At 40.9% G+C, this 22,755-nt stretch overlaps 1 protein-coding gene and 1 pseudogene across 2 annotated transcripts in view; one reads left to right on the forward strand and one right to left on the reverse strand.

The window, feature by feature from the left end:
* Sorbs2 (sorbin and SH3 domain containing 2) overlaps positions 1-22,755 on the reverse strand; it is a 300,895-nt gene that overhangs the window by 191,520 nt on the left and 86,620 nt on the right. The gene's annotated exons all lie outside the window — the stretch shown is intronic.
* Positions 20,612-21,661, forward strand: LOC101843560 (annotated as a pseudogene).

Genomic DNA, 22,755 nt, shown 5'->3' on the forward strand with positions numbered 1-22,755 from the left:
TGATCATGTGCGGCGCACGACACAGCTTGTTAATTTCTTTTTATCAAACTCATCATTTTTTTCGAATGCGGGGGGCAGCTTCTGTTACCTTTCTAAATGTTTCCCTGAGAGCACAATCGCCTGGTCCTCTGGTCCTCTCCCCAACCCCTGCCCCGCACAGCTTTTCTGGGGAACTTTTGTTGTATATGTCAGTGTTACACTGTGAGGTCGAGGAAGCAAAGCTGTATTCACATCCATCCAGGTTAATAATATGCACATCGCCGTAGAGGCACTAATTGGAACCATGGGCAAAACCAGGTTCGACCTTAGAGTCCTAGAAGGGGCTGGAAGGAGAATGGCAAATGGGGGCCGCTGTGGTTTTACTTTCCAATGACAGTCTTAGAGCCAGCTTATTTCAAACAAAGCCCCGCGAATTGTGTGTCTAGTCCAAATAACAGTCTCACCAGAGGAGCGGGCTTAATGATTCTGAATGTATTAATACCTTAATCCGTTACACAGTTTAAAGTAGCACTCTTTTTGAAAAGTACTATTGCTGCTCCTACAGAAAACTCTCTTTAACTCAACTATATTTTTAATTTAAAAACACTTTTAAAAAATCCAAACCAACGAGAATTTAAGCATTGCCTTCAAGGCCGGAGTATGAGTTACATTCCACATTTTCTAGAAAGCTGTCTTCTCAGGGTGTCTCCCATGGTTAATGCCATTAACAATTTGACTCTTCTAAAACTTCACCCCTCCCCAGACTTTTCTGCTCTTTAAGTACTGTCACCAGTCATATTCTATTTGGTATATTTTCAAAGCACTGTCCTACTTGCTTTTGCTTCTAGCAATCTGTTTGAAATCGTGTGTTAACACTTTGGACTTGTAAACAGACAAGTTTCATTTGTTGGGAGACATTGATCTATGTTTTGTAAGTATTGTATTTTCCTGCCCAAGTTAGCATTCCTACCTTCTGTAGTCACTCCCAGGGTCAATTATGACAGGAATGCTGTGACTTTGATTTAGGGACTCCATTTCCTCTTTCTGTCCAAGCAGGTCATATTTGACTTGCACAGGATCAGTATGTCCAGTGACAAAGGCTTAGTGGACCTTTATGCTTGGTGACTCTTTATATCATCACTGGAGTCACCCTATGGTAAGTCACCGAGCTCACTAAGTCCTGAACTGGCCACTACAATTCCTTGAGCATCTCTGCTCTTCAATCTCAAATGTCAACATCTTGAGTGGCATAAAAAAATCCATGCTAACTCCACCCCTGGATGTTTCTGTTTCCTGACAGGTTCTTTACTGAACCCGCACCCATCCACCCAAATACTTTAACCTCAGCTCCAACCTGCCTCTTTATCCATGAACATCTTGTTCAAATAGACACCTCACCAATGATACTCTCAAATAAAGTCCACCCTGGTGCTCCTACTGTGTGTGGGATCAGTCTTTATTGTCTGGGGACTTGTCATAACTTTTTACTTATTAACAGTTTCTTCTGTCACTGCCTGAAAGCCAATCTGGCTTATATATTTTTTCTTTCTACAGTTGAATATTATAACTTCTCAATGCATATATATTCTTGAATGTAAAATGGAATCTGACCTTGTTGCCTTGGCTGGTCTCCAACTTTTGAACTCAAGGAATCCTTCTGCTTCAGCATGTTGAGTAGTGTAACTACAGGTGTATGCCATAACATGTGGCTTCCTAAATATTGAATGATGGCCTACAACACTCTCTGACTTGATGGGCACTCTGCATTTCAACTCAGTTTTGGAAATCATACATTTATGGTTGTTACCATTTCAGAAAAACTAAAGTAATTCTGATTACATGATGACACCTTATAAAAATACCAACAAATATTTGAATTTTAGATTTGCCTGTAGTTTGACATGTCTGAAAATTTCTTTATTCTACCTACATGATTGTTTAGTTGGTTATAAGAATCTCCAAGTCATTTTCTTTTAAGATTCTGGGGGTCGTCTTCCTTTATGGTGTATTTCCGGCATCCGTTACACCACAAAAAGTTCTTGCTCCAAAGAGAGTTTGAAGCCCCCACATTGCATGGCATGGAAAAGGCTGGTGGGAACTGAAACCAACTATTTGCTATTTTGTGATCCCATGGTGTCATTTAAGCATTTCTGTTGATTATGAAAGAGTTGTCCCTTGTCAATCACTGGGGATTGGTTCCAGAACAACATCCTCTCATCAAGGGTAACATAATCATCAGATATTCAAGTACTTTATAGAAAATGTGGTATTATATACAATCTATATCTAATTCAATGTAAATACTATGTATTTTGTGGCATATTACTTAGAAAATAGTGTTAAGAAGTCCGGATATGTACCTTGGGTTTTTGTTTGTTTGTTTGTTTGTTTTTAATTTTTTATGAGACAGGATCTCATTAGCCCAAGGATGACCTTGAATTTGCTATGTTGTTGAGGTTGAATTTTGAACTCTATATCCTCCTGCCTCTGCCTTCTAAGTACTAGAATTATAGGTGTGTGTTACTATGTACCACACCACACAGAAGCATGCTGTGGAATAATCCTTGTGTGCACTGTGTGAATATATGTTGCTGTGATTGATTTAATAAACAAGCTGACTTGCCAATAGCTGAACAGGATACAGTGAGAATGATGGGATGAGGAAGGGTGGAGTCAGAGGAATTGCCATCCAGCCAGAGAACAAGTTAAATACACAAAATGGGCTAAAGGTAAAAGTCATGATCCCATGTGGCATACAGACTAATAGAAATGGATTAAGGTGTAAGAGCTAGTTAGTAACAAGCGCTATGACTGGGTATTTACAATTAATATGAACCATTGTTGGAAGCAGCTGCCTGGTCATGAAATCTCTGCCTATATAAACAATTTGTGAGTGCCTTTTTATTTGTAATGGGCTGAATCTGATGATATTGAACCTAAGGCTGCAGAGGGCTTACTAAGTATAGCTCTGTATAAGGGGGCTTGGGTCCTCATTGGCTTTTGCTTTATATCAAAACCTCTCTCCTCAAATTATGTCTGAAGTGGTTTACCAGTCTCTCTCCTGTCTTAAGGGTCTGTTCTAATTAACATCTCTAACTCTTCTTCTGGTAAAAGTGCGCAGGCTTTCAAGAAGAGAAATCTGTACTTTCTAGCCATCTTTTGTTATGAGATACGATGTCTTACAAATTGCTAATGCCTTGAACCTGGTAGCAAAGCCTTTAACAAGGAATAAAATGTAGTACTTGGAATAGATATGGTTTTAAGGTTAAGGTTAAGTGATGGGACATATCTTACTTGTACATTTAAAAATGAAGATTGGCTAAATTATGGAATAACAAAGGTAATAATATTGTTCTTATCAAAGAGCTATTTTGGTTAAAAAAAACCCATTGAGAATATTCTGTATTTTCTTGGAAAGAATTGCTGTTTCTTTGCATTTGCTGCTTCCCCATGTCTTGCTTGTAAGCCACTTATCCACTGGTTCCCAAGTTAAAATCCATCTTAATCGGGTTCCTTCTTCGCTGCAAACTCAATGAGAGCATTGTTTCTTAGATCAACAACATGCTCCTCGGGCACACCTATCCTAGACCTCCATCACTGGGTCTACCAAAAGATCCCGTCTCTAGTGTAACAAAGAAACTCCTTGTAAGACGTACTGTGGGGATGAAGCTGGAGTGTGGTTTGTTTAATGGACTAACAGAGTTTTATAAAGCTCATGAAGAAATTCCTAATTTCTAATAACAACTGGAATGGGCCAAAGGTTGCTCCACAACCTTACATGCTCAGCCAATTTCACAGTGACAGGAACAATGTGCATCCTAAGTGGGACCATGATGGGAAGTGTGTAAAGTGCCACCTTGGATAGGATTAGGAAGCAAACTGGGGAGAGTGACATTCATATGTCTGACCTCCAAGACCAAAACCAGTTCAGCATAGTGAAGGCTTCTCATACATCTACATACCAAATAGTTCAAAATTAAGAAAATGATCACAGAAGAACAAAATCTTACCACAGGAGAAATGATGAGAATGCCAGTGTCGGCAAGATAAAACTTTTAAAAAACTTGACATAAAATAATGTGCGCACTTTCTTGGATGCTCTTATGCTGGCTTAAAAGAAAAGAAAGTATTAAACCTATAGACTTTTCAACATGTAAAAAAAATAATCTACACATATTTCACTACTGTGTGTGCATCATAGAAGACTATCCCACAAGAAGTAACCAGAGCTCCATCACGATTCTGCTTCCATCCCAGAATAAGAAGTTGTGGGAAAGGTGACAAGAGTTGCAGGAAGTAGAGTTAGCAAGGCCTAAGCTACCCTTGGCTGCCTGGTAATAACAGCATTCCTGCAGACAGACAGCCTTCCAAGCTCTGGCCGTTGCAAATGACTATGATTGCAGCAGCTGAAAAGGGAGCTTCATCATGCAGTCTGCATTTACATGTGTCAGAAGGAGCTGGGTGGGGTGGGGTGTGTGTTGTTATTCAATAGCAACAAAACTAACCCACAATTATAGTATCCACCCACCTACCTCTGATTCCGAGAACTAACCCATTAGCACAAACCAGAGACCAGAGACCAGAGACCACTGTGTTAAGCCCCACAGTGTGAATTTGAAAGTAGTGCAGGTAACCCTGTACCTGAACTCACTGAGAGTGACTTTTGTGTTTTCTTGTAATAAGCTTGAAAAGTGATCAGGGAAGAGGAGAGTAGCAGCTGTCCCTTCCTTGTGAGGGAGTCACACTTAGTTTCAGCGAGGCACTCAGAACACATCTGGAGTGTATCTGGAGTGACATTTTCCGCTTACCATGGTCCCTGGTGGAAACAATGCCTCCCAGGTAGTCCCAAGCAGTGTGTCACACTTCCAGCTCAGGAGCGGCCCCAAGCTGGGTCCTCCCAGCAGTGTTGAATCAGTAACGAACCATCAACTTCAGCAAACAAAGTCTGGCAAGAAGCACTTTAAAACAAATGCTGCTGGTTTCACCGGAGCCCTTGGAACAAACTATGAGGGGCAGGGTGAAACTTGGCAGGCTTTGTCTAATGCTGAGGAGGCAAAGGGCAACCAAATCTTGCAGCAGCCAAATGTGCAAATGCCCAGAAAAGTAAGAAGCATCACCTTTTGCCCTTCAGAGATAAATGCTTCTGATAGAACATTTCTGATATCAATGTTGAGATTCAATCATCAAAGTAAAATGGAACCAAAGTACTATGCACTATCATATATGTCTCAGAATCTAGTAGTCCAGGACCAAATTAGAAAAATAGCTGAAAACAACACAGGATGCAGTCAATTCACAGGAAAAGGCCTGCCAATGGCAACATATACAGCCAGAAAAAATAAACTGTGTGTCCTGCTAATGTTGGTCAAGTACTCTACCATTGAGCTCCATCTCCAAGTAGGCCTGTTTCGAGGACTTTCCAACACCCTCCATCAAGCACTCCTGATGTCTCCTTATCATGCCCTAATTAAAAGTGAAGCTTGCAGATGCTGTCTTTTAGCCAGGCTCATTATAGCCTCAGACAACAATAAAAGATAGTGATCTGCTGTTGATGAAGAAGAAGAGAATAGATTAAGGTAGGCAACCATCATCAGATGATATTTGTCATTGGTCCTAAGACAGCATCTCTCATTGTCATGGACACCTTCATCTAGTGAACTGCTAAGGAGGAGGAGGAGGAGGAGCAGGAGCAGGAGCAGGAGCAGGACCAGGAGAAGAATAACATACTGATAACCTTCTTGCTGCCTTGAAGTAAACCTCTGTGGAGACATATATTTATATGTATGTCTTTGTGTGTGTGTGTGTGTGTGTATTTATGTATGTATTTATGTTTGTGTATAATATTGACACTGTTAACTAGATTATGGAGTTCTCAATGACAGAATCTTTTTAGCTTTGCCTTCATCCTATTTCCCAAGCAGGCCTTCAGATACAAAGTCAGCAAATGAACAGAAAAAACGAGCGAGATTAGATGGGTCACTGTTAAGTTATATATTCCCTGAATACCATTCGTCCATCCAATCAAATGTTTCCTTTTCTCATTCTACTGTTGTGGAAAATTATCTTAAGGTGTGTTACATTTGTTTATGCTCTGGGACATTTGTTTAATGGTATAAAGATGTGCTTCTCTTGTTTATGCTGCATTTGTCTAATTCCGTGAAGCTGTTTTTCTTTGCCTGTCTAAAATACCCTACTGGTCTAATAAAGAGCTGAACATCCAATAGTAAGGCAGGAGAAAGGATAGACGGGGCTGGCAGGCAGAGGGTATGAATAAGAGAAGCAAGAAAGGAGGAAGGAGAAAGAGAGCAAGGAGAGGAGGGTGTTATAGGCCAACTACCCAGCTATGCAGCCAGCTGCAGAGTAAGAGTGGAAGTAAGGTATACAGAAGTAGAGAAAGGTAAAAGCCCAGAGGTAAAAGGTACATGGAATAATCCAAGCTAAGAAGAGCTGACCTGAAACAAGCCAAGCTAAGGCTGGCCATTTATAAGTAATAGTAAGTCTCCTAATAAGTCTCTGTGTGTATTTATTTGGGAACTGGGTGGCAGGACTCCCCCCCCAATAAAAGAGTAAAGAACCCAAAGAGAAAAAAAGATAAACCAACAACACTTTGGCATTTCAGTGTGGGACTGGGGCTACAGAAAAAGAAAACCCAACAACATCCCACATACTAAGAATAGCATCAAGTGTGAGGTTATTGAATCAAGGATCACACTCTGTGTGTGTGAAAACATAAGCCAATCTCTATTCCTATCACAATGGGATTTCCCAGAGTTATTATGTCCAGGAAGCAAAGGGAAAATGATGTCTATGAGTTTTCATGAAGGTCTGTGCTTGAGCTGGTCCAAGTAGATGAAGGGGCTGGGACACTCTGATAGGCAGAAACAGGATTTCCATGTTTAGGAAAGCAGCAGACAGTACAGAGGCAAGAAGTCCCCAGGAGGTGAATATAGTTGCAGCTTTGGATTAGTCAGGATAGGCGATGAGGTTTGATCTGTGTGATAGAGACTTTATCTCCCAAGGAGTGGGAAGCCACCTTGCACTACATTTTAATGTTAACCTTTGTACAGATTTATTTTTAATTATGTGTATGTGTATTGTGGGGTGGTATGTACACAGAGTATATGGGTGCCCACGGAGACCAGAGTGTCAGGGTCTGCAACTGGAGTTACTGGCAGTTGTGAATCACTAAATATGGATGCTTAGAACCAAAGCTTGGGGTCCTCTGCAAGAACAACCAACTTCCAGGCCATCTCTCCACCCCGTATATCATGAGATTAAACACATACACACAGACACAGACACACACACACACACAGACACACAAGATTTGAGATGTATGTCATTATTCCTAGTCTGTAATTGTATTTTTAGAAAGAAGGCCTTGAGGAACATTTACTTATTTTTTTGTTTCACATTTAGGCCATTTTATTTCATTTTGCATGTTATTTTTTATATAAGATTTTTTATTAGCAATGGCTGCTTATCATAATTCCTTTTGTTAAGACTTTTTGGCCTATTTGACAGTTGATAAAACTCAACCATACAACAGTTCAGTTTCTCAGGGAAACAGGGAAATTCACGTATATCTTTAAGTGACCCATCTGTGACCCGCCACATTGTATGTTCTCTTAGAAACTATTATTTAAGAAGAAAAATCAATTTGTATGTACATTAGTCTATCTTTAGTTGCCCAGGCTATTCTGTCTTCAAATTTAGTTGTGATATTTGAGTCTGTTCAGATTATTTTTTCTTCTTTTACCCCCTTTTTAAAAATTTAAATTAGAAACAGGCTTCTTTTACATGTCAATCCCAGTTCCCTCTCCCTCCCCTCCTCCCCTGTCCCCCAAGGACTCCCTATCCCATCCCTTTTCTACTCCCCAGGGAGGGTAAGGCCTTCCATGAAAGATCATCGAAGTCTGTCATATCATTTGGAGCAGGGCCTAGACTTGTCTAGGTTGAGAGAGTATCCCTCCATGTGGAGTGGGCTCCCAAAATCCATTTGTGTACTAGGTATAAACACTGATCCACTATCAGAGGCCCCATAGATTAACCAGACCTTCAAACTGACGTACTTGTTCAGGGAGTCTGGAACAGTCCTATGCTGATTTCCCAGCTATCATTCTGGGGTCCATGAGCAACCGCTTGGGGGAACATTTACTTAGGTAATACATTTAATAGAACAATGCACAGGGCTTTATATTTTGGCTGCTTTTATTACCATCATTGTTATCAGACATCTGTTGGACACCTTCTCTATGTAAGGTATTTATTTTAGGTGCCAAAAATTTCCAACACAATGAAAAACTCAAACTATGAGACATACTGATATTTTATGTTCCACTAAAATGAAAAAGAAAGAGAAAAATGCTGCCAAAGGAAGTATAACACAATGTTCTTTTGTACATTGGAATTTTTATTACTGTTTGTTGCAAGAGCTTTCTCAAATGCATTTAGATTACATTTCCCCATCTATTACTCAGTTTACAAGAAAGACTTGAAGTTATTAGGTGAAGATATTCCTAAAATTCTTTACGTACAGATTTGAACTGATCTGAATGGCAGTATTCTCTATCTACTGATTTTCAAAGTTTGACATTTCAGAATCAATAGAAGTAAATTACTGGGTGTGGTGGGAAGGAGACTGGTCACCAGTTTAGAATGTGGACTGTTCTTCCAGGGAAAGGGGTTCAGTCCCCAGAACAGATGGATAAAGAAGCAGGAGGGGGGAGGAAGAGAGAGGAGGAAGAGGAAGAGGAAGGATAAGGAAAGATGAAGAGGAGAAGGAGAAGGAGAAAAAGGGGAAGGAGAAGAAGAAGAAGAAGAAGAAGAAGAAGAAGAAGAAGAAGAAGAAGAAGAAGAGGAAGAGGAAGAGGAAGAGGAGGAGGAGGAGAAGGAAGAATAAGAAAAGAAGGAGGAGGAGGAGGAGGAGAAGAAGAAGAGGAGGAGGAAGAAGAAGAAGAAGAAGAAGAAGAAGAAGAAGAAGAAGAAGAAGAAGAAGAAGAAGAAGAAGAAGAAGAAGAAGAAGAAGAAGAAGAAGAAGAAGAAGAAGAAGAAATAATAGTAGGGGTCCAGACTGTATCACTTAACAATCCTAGGGCACTAGTATTCTGAAAGCTTTCGAGAACTCCCCACTCTCCCCTGCCCATTTTTTGAAACCCTTCTAAGCCAGTGACCTGCTTTTGTTTTCCATATCTTCTTGCATTTGGTGAGTTTTATTGGATGATCATGACAAGACTGTGACAGCTGTGGTCTGGCTGAAGTTTTTCTTGTTTTCTGGGGACTGAGAGTGCAAAATGGGTGTGACTTAGCATCTTAGAAGTATGGTAAACTTTGTGAGAGAGAAGCTAACTGGGAATATGGCAACACTGAGAAAGAAGACTTTAAAAATATGGTGATGATTTGCACGGCAAGGGAATCAGACTTCCGTGCCGCACGGCATGGGGGATGCTCAGTGTTTTAACAACTCACTTCAGGGCTGGGGAGAAAGCTTCCTTCGTGAAGTGTGGGCATACAACTTTGAGGGATGACCTGAGTTTGAATCATGGCACTCACACTATACACCAAAACAAAACACCTTCTGTAATTCAAGCACCAGAGAGGTGGAAGACAGTCATATCTTGCCCAGCCTAGCAAAATCAGTGAGCTACAGGTTAGAGAGGCCCTGTCTCAAAAAATAAGTCAGAGGGCCAGAGATATGACTCAGTGGTTAGGATTGCTTGCTACTCTACAGAGAACCTGAGTTTGTGCCCAGCACCTACATGGTAGTTCACAACTGTCAGTAATCACCGTTCTCATAGGCACCAAGCACATGTACACACGCAGGCAAAACACTCATACACATAAAATAAAAGTAAGTAAATCCTTAAAAAAAATAAAGATGAAAAGTGATTGAGAAAGATACCCAAAGTTGGCTTTCTGGCCTGTACATGCATACAGCCACCCACATACAGATTTCAAATTCACGATACAAACGGTGTTCATATTGTGTTCTGAATGAGTAGCAGCAGCAACAAATCCATGGGCTTGCCCAGTGTCACAATTCCACTATTACTAAGTTAAAAAAAAAAAAAACCAATGGCTATACCATCAGCGATGGGAGAGAACTGGGTGTGCTGGTTAGGGTTCTCTGTGTCCTGGAACTTGATCTACAGACCAGACTGTCCTTGAGCTTATAGAGTCAGAGGCCTGCCTGCCTCTGCCTCCCAAGTTCTGGTATTAAAAGTGTGTGCCACCACCACTCTGTGCTGGTTAGGTTTTTGACAACTCCTCAAAGTAATCCATACAATTAAGGAGGCTGTTTTCTCTCTTCTCACTCCTTCCTAGAAAGATCCTTACTTTGGGGGAGGCCCTGCAGCTTGGTAAGGAATGCTGCACAGAATCCTGGGAAATCTGAGCAGACAGTCCTTCCCCCACCCACCACACAGCCCTCCCCCCACTCACCACATTGCATCATCCCATCATTCCCTCTTGCCCAGTCACATTTCTATACAACTGTCCATTCCTTATTGCATCCTTAGCATAGTAACTTTCCCTAGGTCTTTGGGTCTTCATTTCTGAAGGCTCCCATGACACACGAGACTTTGATTAAATGCAGTCTTACAACTATATCTCCAGGTTAGCAAATGTTAACTGGTCTTTGTCACCTAAGTGACAGCAGTGACTCTGCTGGGTGAGGAAGTGTACCATCCCCTTCCTGCCTCCTCCAAGTGGAGGAGAGAAAACATTATTCCAATGCAAAGACTGGGTTTCTTACTAGCCACAATCATTCCTTGAAAACCAAACTACAGGCTTGCTCCTGGGGTGAAAGAAACAATTTCTATTTCTAACCTTTCTTTACGCGGTGGGGAACTGCACTGTGAAGAAAGAAAAATCGGTTTTATTTCCTATCAGTTGCAGTGAGGCACCTCCCTTGCTCAACAGCTCCTCTCTCAGCTGTGGAAACGTCTTCACCTAGCACTCCTGCAGAGTGAAATATCCCAGGTCATGGCAGGGAGTCTTTCTGCAGTTAATTAAACCAGCTGGCCCTCCAGCCTTTAAGTCCTCCCTATACAAGCCAAACAACTTCATTCAAGTAAAATCCAAGTGGGAAAGGCCGTCTTTGCTGGGTTTTAATCAGATGCCTCAGTAAATTCAGGCTCAGGGATGGAATCTTTTTCTATTTACTTTGCCACATCAATGCTATTGTCATAACAAACTTGCTTGCTTGGTGCTCCTGTGCTATGTGAAGCAGGCCAGTTTCTCTGAAGGTTTTTTTTACAGAGAGGATTTCTTGAAAATGCTGTTCTATCTTGAGGAGCCCAGAAGTGCACTCACCTAGCTGAAGTATGGACACTCATTGACCACTAAGACTTGTTATTCAGGTTCTGCCGGTCTGTGGTAAACACACACCTAGAAGCCCAGAGCAGCATGCCAGGACCTCAGAGTTTAAAACATATTGCTTTAAATATGTTTCTCTTTGCTCTAATGTTATTTACATACAAGCCATTACATTTTCTAAATGAAACAAATCCTTCTTTTGAGCTAGTGAGTATAAAATCTATTGAATGGAATCATTCAAAACTTTTGGAGTCATGATTACCTTCAAGGCAGGACTTCTGAATGTTTTCAGGGTAAAGGGAAGTACAAAGAGCCAATGAAATTGGACGTTTATTCAGCTAGTATGTTTTTAGTTCTGTGATGTGTCAGGCATGGAAATCAAGTGACCTAACACTCAAACTGGAAACGACAAGATTTACCACGAGATCTGTGTTTATAGATACAACCATGTGTTTCAAGTTAATCGGCTCCCTTGTTTATAGATTGAATCCAGTTAGGGCTCTGTCCATCCACAGACTATTACAATGATCGAGTGCAGAGAACAATGGCGCATGGAATGCCATTTCTATCACCACTCTGTCTGCTGCATGTCTCCCCTCCCCCACAGTACCCTCATCCTCATCAGCACCAGCATCATGTCTGCTGCCTTAGGTTGGTTTTCTAGAAACCCATGAAAGAAGACATTCCTGAAGGATGTTTAGGTCTGTAAAGGAGCAGGGTAGAGAAAACTGGGCAAAGAGGAAAGGCAGCCTCTGATGAGACTTTATAGCAATGGCTTAGCTTGTGTCTTTGACAAAAGTCCTGACAGATGCACCTTTTAGAAGAAGGGTCTCTTTTGGTGAAGGGTTTAAGGGATACAGTCCATCGTGATGGAGGAGACATGGTGGCAGGAAGATGAGGTCACATTGTATCTGTAGTCAGGTAGGAGGGAAGACAGACAGAGAGAGAGAGAGAGAGAGAGAGAGAGAGAGAGAGAGAGAGAGAGAGAGGCAGACAGACAGACAGACAGCAGACAGGGACAGCGAGACAGATAGGGACAGAGAGAGAGGTAGAGAGAGAGATAGAGATAGAGATATAGAGACAGAGGGACAGACAGGGACACAGAGAGAGAGATAGAAGAGATAGAGAGATAGGGACAGAGAGACAGACAGGGAAAGAGAGAGAGACAGAGAGACAGACAGACAGGGACACACACACACACACACACACACACATATATATATGCATATATATATACATATATATATGTATGTATATATATATATATATATATATATATATAGAGAGAGAGAGAGAGAGAGAGAGAGAGAGAAGAGATCCTGGTGCTATAGGCCACATTTAGAGTCGTTCTTCCCACCTCAGTTAATCACTCTAGAAACTTCCTCATTGAAGTACTGAGGTTAGCCTCCTAGGTGGTTCTAAATGTCATCAAGCTGACAATCAAATTAACCATCACAGGGTTTAACAGATGCCATAGGCAGCTCAGGGACTGGGAGGACTCTTCCAGTTTGTCCAAAGTAAAGGCCAGACCCCATAGGACTGGATAAGTGAGCACCTTGATTCTGAATCGGAGATGTGGGGGATGGTAGCATCCATTAATATCATTAATGCAACCTGGGCCTCGGCATGCCTTGAAGCAGTCCTTACTGGCACACAATCATTCTATTTTCTTTCCAAACCACGAGAAGAAAGAAAAGACCCGTTGCCATGATAGGAAACACCACATTATAGTTGAACCCTGAAGGATCCCAAGAGGCCTTGAATCTACCATCTGCTGAAATGGCCCAGAGGTACACATTGTACACTGATTCCATCAAACTTTCTCCTCTCCACACCAATTGCACTGTAACTTCCATTCCACTTATTAAATGATAGATTCCCAAGGAAGGGGAGGGCTTTGCAGGTCAATTGGTTAAAGTATCACTTTGTGATTAAGCTCTCCCCAGGAACTCTATCAAACATTATCCAGCCCCAACTTGGTAGACCAATCCCTGTAAAGATGCATTCTTAACCTGCTGTGGCTGAACCTACTGGTCCAGATTGTCTATTGCCTTTGTTCTCACTGATGTGCAATGGGAGATCACAGATGAGAACTGATCTATCTTCCATGGACACATACATGCTTTTGAACAGTCCTTAGTTTTGGAATGTGTTCAGTTCCTAAACCTTGATCCTGATTTATAATTTTCAAAACCAGTACATGGCATTGTTACTTGGACTCCATTCTTTTTAACTTTTGAAAATTTTATTTAAATTAGAAACAAGCTTGCTTCACATGTCAATCCCAGCTCCCTCCCCACCTCCAGCCCCCCAACCCCCCCATTCAATCGCCACTCAACTGTCCAGGGAGGGTGAGGCCCTTCATGTGGGATCTCCAAAGTCTGCAACATCATCTGGAGCAGAGCCTATGCCCTCCCACCATGTGTCCAGGCTGAGAGAGCATCACTCCATGTGGAATGGGCTCCCAACATTCATTAGAATGCCAGGGATAAATACTGATCTAGTACCAGAGGCCCCAAAGATTGCTGAGGCCTCCTCACTGACACCCACGTTCAGGGGGTCAGGATCAGTCCCATGCTAGCCTCTCAGCTATCAGTCTGGGGTCCATGAGCTCTCCCTTGTTCAGTGAGCTGTTTCTATGGGTTTCACCAGCCCATTCTTGACCCCTTTGCTCATCACTCCTCCCTCTCTGCAACTGGTTTCCAGGAATTCAGTTCAGTGTTTAGCTGTGGGTGTACCTTTGCTTCCATCAGCCACTGGATGAAAGCTCTAGGATGTCATATAATGTAGTCATCAATCTCATTATTGGGGAAGGGCATTTAAGGTAGCCTCTCCACTATTGCTTAGATTGCCTATTGGTGTCATCTTTGTAGATCTCTGGAAATCTCAGTAGTGCCAGATCTCTCCTCAAACCTATAGTGACTTCCTATATTATGGTATCTCTCATCCTGCTCTTCGGACGTTCTTAAGCTGTGCAATGATCCCATGGGTTTTATATCCCATGTAGGAAGTCTTTGACAAATATATCTCATGCTGTTGGGCCTCTCCCTCTAGGTGGCTTCAAGTTAAAACACTAGTGTGCAACCTGTATGTGTGAAATGTATGATGTGGATAATCATTAAACCGAATCTCTCATAATCATCCACTAATACAGGGAACTCTTTTTTATTTCAAATGCTAGTGACTGATTCCATTTAGACTTCTGTACAACCCAGTTTTGTCTCTGGTCAAAAATATTAATGGAGACTCATTTTTGTGGAAGGGTTTTTTTTAAAGTGCTACTAACGTGATATCACACACACACACACACACACACACACACACACACACACACACACACTTACTAAAAGCATTGGCCAGAACAACACAAAACTTTTAGGAAAAGAATTTTAAAGTGGAGAAATGACTTTATTCCCCCATCCCCCATACTCAGTCTTACTGAGACTCACAAACACACTGGGGAGTGAATTAGAAGGATTGGATGGAGCAGATGGAGCACCCTGCTCCCCAAGTGAAAGGAGATGAGCTGTTTTATAAGTTGCACCCTTGGTTTTTGACGCACAGTATTTATTTATAAAATGTGAACACCTACTCTAAGCTCATGCACTGAATTAAAATAGCTGTGAAAACATATCATAAAGAGTATCAGCTGTTTTTCATTATCAGCTAGTTACCCAGTTAAGCCATGATTCCATATGGCCCAGAATTATGTTTTCACTCAACTTTAAAACAGATTAAAACAAATAATCTCATTTTCAGGTTCAGATCCCTGGTTGAAATGACTTCACTGAACTGGACTGGGGAGGAGCATGAGCAGGTCAGCATTCCTGCATTGTTTGTCTCTCAATCGAAGTTCGAATGCCAGATTTCCTTAGTTTTCTCAAGGGCCATCAACCCTAGCTCTGATAGGAGTTTAAGAGGCACCATGGTAATTAGAAATCATTTGGTTATGTCTATATTGGTCTTTTTTTCACATTAAAGCTCACCATGTTCACTTCCCCCACATACCTTTCTATTTCCTTGATGATTACTATTCACCTAGATGTACAGATTGAAAGGTACTTAGGAAAAAAAAATGAAATTGATTTAACACATTCTGTGTGTCTATTCAACTGCTTAAGTGCATAATTTAGAGAAAGAACCACTATGCTCTGAGAAATTTCCCAATAAGGAATTCTGTATGATAACCATGCAGGAGAAAGAGAGCAAGCACAATATAGACTATAGGTGATGCTTCTTTTGCTCTGTTATTATTGTTTTGTTTGTTTTTGATTGGCCAGTGTGCTATCAATGAGTTATACCTCCAGCCCCTGGGTTTTTGAGACATGACCCCATTGAATACCTCAGAACTTGTTGTGTAGCCCAAGCTGGCCTTGAACTTGCCATTTTCCCACTGCAGCCTCCTTAGGTGTATGGTTATAGGTGTATATGTGCCACCACTCCCTTGAGAAAGCACATTATTTTTAACCAAGTAGCTCCATACATGCCTAATATTTGACTTAAGTCTGAAAACATAGAAGTTTCAGGAGGAAACAGGTGAACAAACATATTCATAAGCATTGAAGAACTCAGAACATTGTCTTTAATGTTTTGGGAAAGGCCTCCTTTTGATCTCTTAAGTGTAACCTTGGTCTGGCTTTCAGGGACTGCCTTTCCAGGAGAAAGTAAAAGTGCCTGAAGCAGAAAGAGGACTGTCTCAGGCTGGGGTCCAGCTGTTGCTAACACTTCTGCTTTGAAGGTCTAACATGACTATCTTAGCTTGCCACTGTTCACTGGGGTTGCATGGTTAATTATTTACCTTTCTCACCAGCCCCTCAGATTCTTTTCTTATCAAACTGCTCTGTCTAAACTCCAAACAAACAACTCCCTGAGGCCATTAGTACTTCACCAAACTGGATTTCTGTGACGTTGGCTGACCATCTTTCTGTTCCTTCTCTCATGATCTCTCTTGTTCTCAGTAAGCCAAGGATCCTTGGTGCTGCTGCGTGGGTGTTTGTGGTTTACTGGGTCTTGCCTCTTTTGATTTTCTTTTTTTTTCTGAGCCTGCAGTTTAGATCTCCTACTTATTTTAAGAGCTATTGTGCCTCTCCATTTCGCAGAAACTTTCAGATTCTACCTGATAACGAAACCCCTTTGTTCTGTTCCCAAGGTTTTCTGCTGTGTGAGGATTTGGACCACAGCCTCTGGAAGAGACTTAAGGCACTTATCTAGACTTTGAATGATTGGAAAGTTAAAAACAATTAGACAACCAAGTTGGTATTTGGGGCCTTTCTTTTCTTTCCTCCAAGACTCCCACAGAAGCAGATTTCTCTGGCCAAATGTGGCAGAAGAAAAGTGTGTAGGTGGGATGAAGTCAATCTAGCAGGGGCTCCATTTCTGCACAAATTTGCAGTCTAGGTACCAAGCTAGTTTCATCTTAAAGTACACTGCCCTTCACTTCTTTAAATTCTTGGGCAGTGTATCTGTTATTAGACTATTTCAAATCATATTGGGATACAAATGGGATTCTGGAAATGAAGTCGAAAATGAAGGGGAAATATGGGTGGCACCCAAAAGGATCATGCAATTTGTCAGACATCATATATCGAGTCAACACTTCCTTTCTCATATGTGAGCCAATCACTCTACAAAGGATTCAACTAAGAACTTAAGAATTGCCCAGAAGGGTCATCCAGATAACAACTACTACCGAGGAACGGAGGGAGCCAGAGAGAAGTCCTGAGTGGATGGGTGATATTGCCAGACACAACCATGAGAAGGACTCCAATGCTTAGCCCCATAGGAGTGGAAAAGGCTTTCCCAGATGACACTCAGAGGGATGGCAGACCCTGGGAGTCTGAGTGTGAATTTTACCCTGGTGTGTAGCAAATATATACCATAGCTTTCTCCTGCAATCAAACGTTTATGTCCTGTAGACAGCTTCCCTACAAAGACGGCTTCTACCCAGATTAGCTAAATATGTCTCTTTGATTCAGATGTATGCTGAACCCCACACCCCTGTTCACCTGCATATGATAAGCACTTTGAGCTTCTGGGGTACTGTGGCTTCTCTGAGATCCAGACGTTCTGACCCCAGCTTTTCTGTGTCTGTGTTTCTGTTTGTCCACATATGCGTCCTTCGTTTTTCTCATGGCCCCAATCAGGTAGAGTCCCTGGGACTGTGTAAGGACTCGGTACCCACCCTCAGTGAATTGTAGTCTAGACATGGTTGAGTCCCCAAACCTTGCTCTCTCCACTCTGTGACACCATTAGTGGTTTTAAAGTCAATTCTCTGAACCTGGCACACTGTGTCATCTGTAATCCTAGTACTCTAGAGGCTGAGGTAGGATTATGAGTACAAAGACAGGTTGGACTATACAGTGACATCGTGTTCCAAAGCATGAAAGCAAACCAATAGGGAACTAGGGACAAACTGAGTCAGACTGAAGTTAACAAGACTGCAATTCTCATTTCTACACTAGCATCAATAACAGTGCCTTGTTAACCTGATGGTAGAATAGATAATTCCCTCAAAAGGAAGAGTTAATCATTGTGTGCGGCTCACACCAATGGCTCAGTACATGTTTTAATTATAAACTATGTTTTATTGTTATATTCTCAACCCTATCATGAAAAGAAAAGAGACTTTGATGAAACTGAAACTTAGGGATATTTGCAAAGTAACTACTTCTGATGTGTTCTACTTAGGCCATGCTAGTTTCTAACAGCTTTGCCAATTTATATGTAATTATGCCTTTTCTTACAATCCAGGCAAGTAATGAGATTTCAAAACTAGCAGCCATAGTCTGACTCTACATAGAAACACTATATGTGATAATGAATATATATGTATATATATGTTATATGCGCATATCATGTATAACTGTATTGTATTCTTAAAATTTAGGATTTTTCTTTCCTTAAGAGGCTCAGACCCAGTGTATATAAATAGTTAAAGCATTCACCTTCTCAGATCAACTCTAGTGAAATTACTAAACAATTGCATTTACCTACTTAATCTCTATCCATCTTGGCTGCTTACAGATGGAGTTGCTCTTGCATTTTTGCCTTAGAAGTCAAAGAAAAAATGGATTTATGACAAACAAGAGGAGAGGTGTCACCTTGGTACAGCCATGATTCATTTTGGTTATCATTTATCCCATTTTTAAATAATTACTTTTTATTTATTTGTGCCTTACTCTTATCTTTATCCCAAACTTAGATTGATCTTTATTTGTTCAGGTGTGACTTTTTTTGGTGGAAGATTTACCCAGAAGCATATTTGCATTTGGTTACCTTTAAAACCTTTCTTTTATGAATTGAATTTGTTCCAAGTATTATTGTGGAAAATAATGGGCATTTTCGACATTAAGAATTTTGAGAAAGTATTACTCTCCTTCCATATGTGAAGAGGTAAGCCACTTCTCAACAAACCTTGAGTCTGAATTCACATGTCATGATGAAGGTTAACATGGTCTTGAGACTTTACTATTTCAATAAAAATCTATTTGCTTCTCAAAAATGGGAGTCCAGTAGAATTTATATTCGTAGGATCTTTCCTGTCTGACTGTGATGGAGGATTAAGAGAACCATTGTATCTAGTTGGAATGTGTGTGTGGTCTTACACTTCCCTTAATGACTAATTGTAGAGAATAAGGTGTAAGTTGGCCACAGGGGATGATGTCATCACTTTATCGTGCTGTCTGACCATAACTACCAGTCACATCATGCTAAAGCAATGCAAACATGACAGTTTGGCACAGTAATAATAGCAGGCTGATAAAGTAACTGATTGGCTTATCCATAGCATTCTTTTCACGGGTAGGTCACTGTCACTACTTTTGTTCCTCAAAGTCTAACAATGGTCACACATTCTGGAAGCTGGCATTTCAAATCAATCAAGTAGCATCATGTACATAGTGGCTGGGATTATTTCCCTGTAATACCTTGTTTCTGTGTCCAACTATTCCAAATGTAAGAAATGAAGCACTTAGTGTAGTAAAACCCCACAATTAAGATGCATCTTTAATATGTTTTCCAAATCGAGTGGTTTGGAGGAGAAATAGTTTGTGTAATAAGTTACAAATATGTATGAAATATAAATAGATGGTCAGTTTATGGTTTGGTAAGTAAAGACTACATCTTATATGTAAAATAGAATTTTAGCATCTAACTCATACTCTTTTTAGTCATGATTCATGCAGGAGATTTAATTCAGGTAACATTCCATGTTAATATTAAACATCTAATTAACAGTTCTCACTAATTCTCAACTAGTCTTTATTTCAATTAATGAAGAACTAAAATATAATAGAATGTAACACTTGAAGCCAACTGACATTTCCTCATCACCTAAAGAGTGTGTGTATTCTTTATCAGACTGACAGTTCAGGGAGTATAAGCCTATAGCCAGTGATACAGTTCCTGTCATAAAATATGTGCTCAGCAAATAGCTCTAGAATTAATCTATGTATGAAGTAAATATAAGTTATGGCAATGGAATGGAGAATTTATAACTATTCAGATAATAAAACAATGGCTACCCAGATTTTACAACAGGTATTCTGTAAGTAAGAACAAAATATAAATTATATTAATTTATGACTCATTGATGAAATAAAGCATACACTTTGTCTTTATGTACATTTCCATCCCATGCTTACTATGTCCTCATTCTCTTTGAAGTTTAGAATCACATAAGGAAAAAATAAATACATGTTACTCTGTCCTCAGTATAATGTGAACAATACTAAATATCTATTCTCCTTACCAGTTATTTGCTAATAGCTCTAAGGTGAGGACTACTCTTCATGGTGCCAAAATAGTGAATGTACATATTTCTATTTAAGATAATTTAACCCCTGGATAGACCTTATAAAAATTTAACTTCAAATTTTTTGAAATTTATTTCAGAATCAGCATATATTTGATTTGTTTTGTACATAATAGAACTAGTCTTAGCTGGGTGGTTTATGGTGCATACCTTTAATCTCAGCACACAGGAAGCAGAAGCAGACAGATCTCTGAGTTCAAGGCTAGACTGGTCTATAGAGTGAGTTCCAGTATAGCAAGGGCTACATAAAGAAACCCTATCTCAAAAAAGCCAAAAACTAAAACAAAAAACTAATCCTTTTTCGTAGTAGCCACATTATTGCTTTTCAAGGTAATTTCCAATGTGTAGATGTTTTCCAAAGTAATAAAGTACACCTAATATTTAGATGTAAAACACATTAAAGGATGTCTTCAAAAGCTAATCTTCGCTCTCTCCTTATGTGCAAATGCTTGGGGGTTATCTCTAAACTACTGCTCCAGTGCCTGTCTGCACGCCACCGTGCTCCCTGCCATGATGATAATGGACTACACATCTGAAACAAGAGAAAAGGAACAGTTCCGTAAACTCTTTATTGGTGGCTTATGCTTTGAAACTACAGGAGAAAGTTTGAGAAACTACTATGAGCAATGGGGAAAGCTCACAGACTGTGTGGTTATGAGAGATCATGCAAGCAAAAGATCAAGGGGATTCGGATTTGTAACATTCTCATCCATGGCTGAGGTTGATGCTGCCATGGCTGCAAGGCCTCATTCCATTGATGGCAGGGTGGTTGAGCCAAAACGTGCTGTAGCAAGAGAGGAGTCTGGAAAACCAGAAGCCCAAGTGACTGTGAAGAAATTGTTTGTTGGTGGAATTAAAGAGGATACTGAGGAACACCACCTTAGAGATTATTTTGAAGAATATGGGAAAATTGATACTATTGAAATAATTACTGATAGGCAGTCTGGGAAGAAAAGAGGCTTTGGCTTTGTTACTTTTGATGACCATGATCCTGTGGATAAAATTGTATTGCAAAAATACCACACCATCAATGGTCACAATGCAAAAGTTAGAAATGCATTGTCTAGACAAGAAATGCATGAAGTCCAAAGTTCTAGGAGTGGACGAGGAGGAAACTTTGGTTTTAGGGATTCTCGTGGTGGTGGGGGCACTTTTGGACCAGGACCAGGAAGCAATGTCAGGGGGGTTTCTGATGGATATGGAAGTGGATGTGGACTTGGGGATGGCTATAATGGGTGGCAATTTTTGAGGTAGCCCTGGTTATGGAGGAGGAAGAGGAGGATATGGTGGTGGAGGACCTGGATATGGCAACCAGGGTGGGGCCTACAGAGGTGGTTATGACAACAATGGAGGAGGAAATTATGGAGGGGAAATTACAATGATTTTGGAAATTATAACCAGCAACCTTCTAACTATGGCCCAATGAAGAGTGGAAACTTTGGTGGTAGCAGGAACATGGGAGGACCATATGGTGGAGGAAACTATGGTCTTGGAGGAAGTGGTGGAAGTGGGGGCTATGGTGGAAGGAGCCAATACTGAGCTTCTTCCTACTTACCGTGGGCTTCACTGTATAAATAGGAGAGGATGAGAGCCCAGAGGTAACAGAACAATGTTAAGGAAACTCTTATCTCAGTCATGCATAAATATGCACTGATGTGGCAGAAGACACCAGAGCAGACGCAGAGAGCCATTTTGTGAATGGATTAGATTATTGAATACCATTACCTTAATGTGGAGGAAGGATTGTAAAAAATGCCTTTGAGACAGTTTCTTAGCTTTTTTTTTAATATTTTATTTTCCAGTTTAAATTTAGATAAGAAACGAGGAGGCTTCACAAGTCAGTTCCAGGTCCCTCTCCCATTCCCTCCCCTCCTCCCGTGCCCTCCCCCCAACCCCCCCTGTTATCCCCTCCATGTGAGGCCCTCCATGGGGGTGTCCATAGTCTGTCATTTCATATAGGGCAGGGCCTAGACCCTTCCCCAAGAGTTCAGGGTGAGAGTGCACCTCACATTGTTGGATGGGAGTCCAAAGTCCCTGTGTGTACTCGGGATGGGTACTGATCTGTTGCCCAAGGCTCAATAGATTCCCTACGCCTCCTCACTGACACTCACATTCAGGGGGTCTTGATCAGTCCCATGCTGGATTCCCAGGCTGATGCCTGGGATTCAAGAGTTAACCTTTGTCAGGTCAGTTGTTTCTGGGGGTTAAACCAGCCCAGTCTTAATCCCTTTGATCATCAGTCCTCCCTCTCTGTTACTGGCTTTCTTGAGTTCAGCTCAGTACTTAACCAAGGGAGTCTGCCTCTTCTTCGATCAGCCACTAAATGAAGTTTCTGTTTCCCAGACTCTCTGGCCATAGGATTGTAGGCTGGCACTCCCCAGATCTATGTTTAAAATCCATATATGAGAGAGTACATGCCATGTTTCTCTTTTTGTGACTGGGTTACCTCACTCAGGATGGTTTCTTCTAGTGTCATCCATTTGCCTGCGAATCTCATGATTCCATTATTTTTTTCTGCTGAATAGTACTCCATTGTGTAGATGTACCACATTTTCTCTATCCACTCTTCGGGTGAGGGACATCTAGGTTGCTTCCAAGTTCTGGCTATTACAAATAAAGCTGCTATGAACATAGTGGAACAGACATCT

This window comes from Mesocricetus auratus, unplaced genomic scaffold (assembly GCF_017639785.1).
Source record: "Mesocricetus auratus isolate SY011 unplaced genomic scaffold, BCM_Maur_2.0 Super-Scaffold_100026, whole genome shotgun sequence".
In the NCBI taxonomy this organism is placed as follows: domain Eukaryota; kingdom Metazoa; phylum Chordata; class Mammalia; order Rodentia; family Cricetidae; genus Mesocricetus; species Mesocricetus auratus.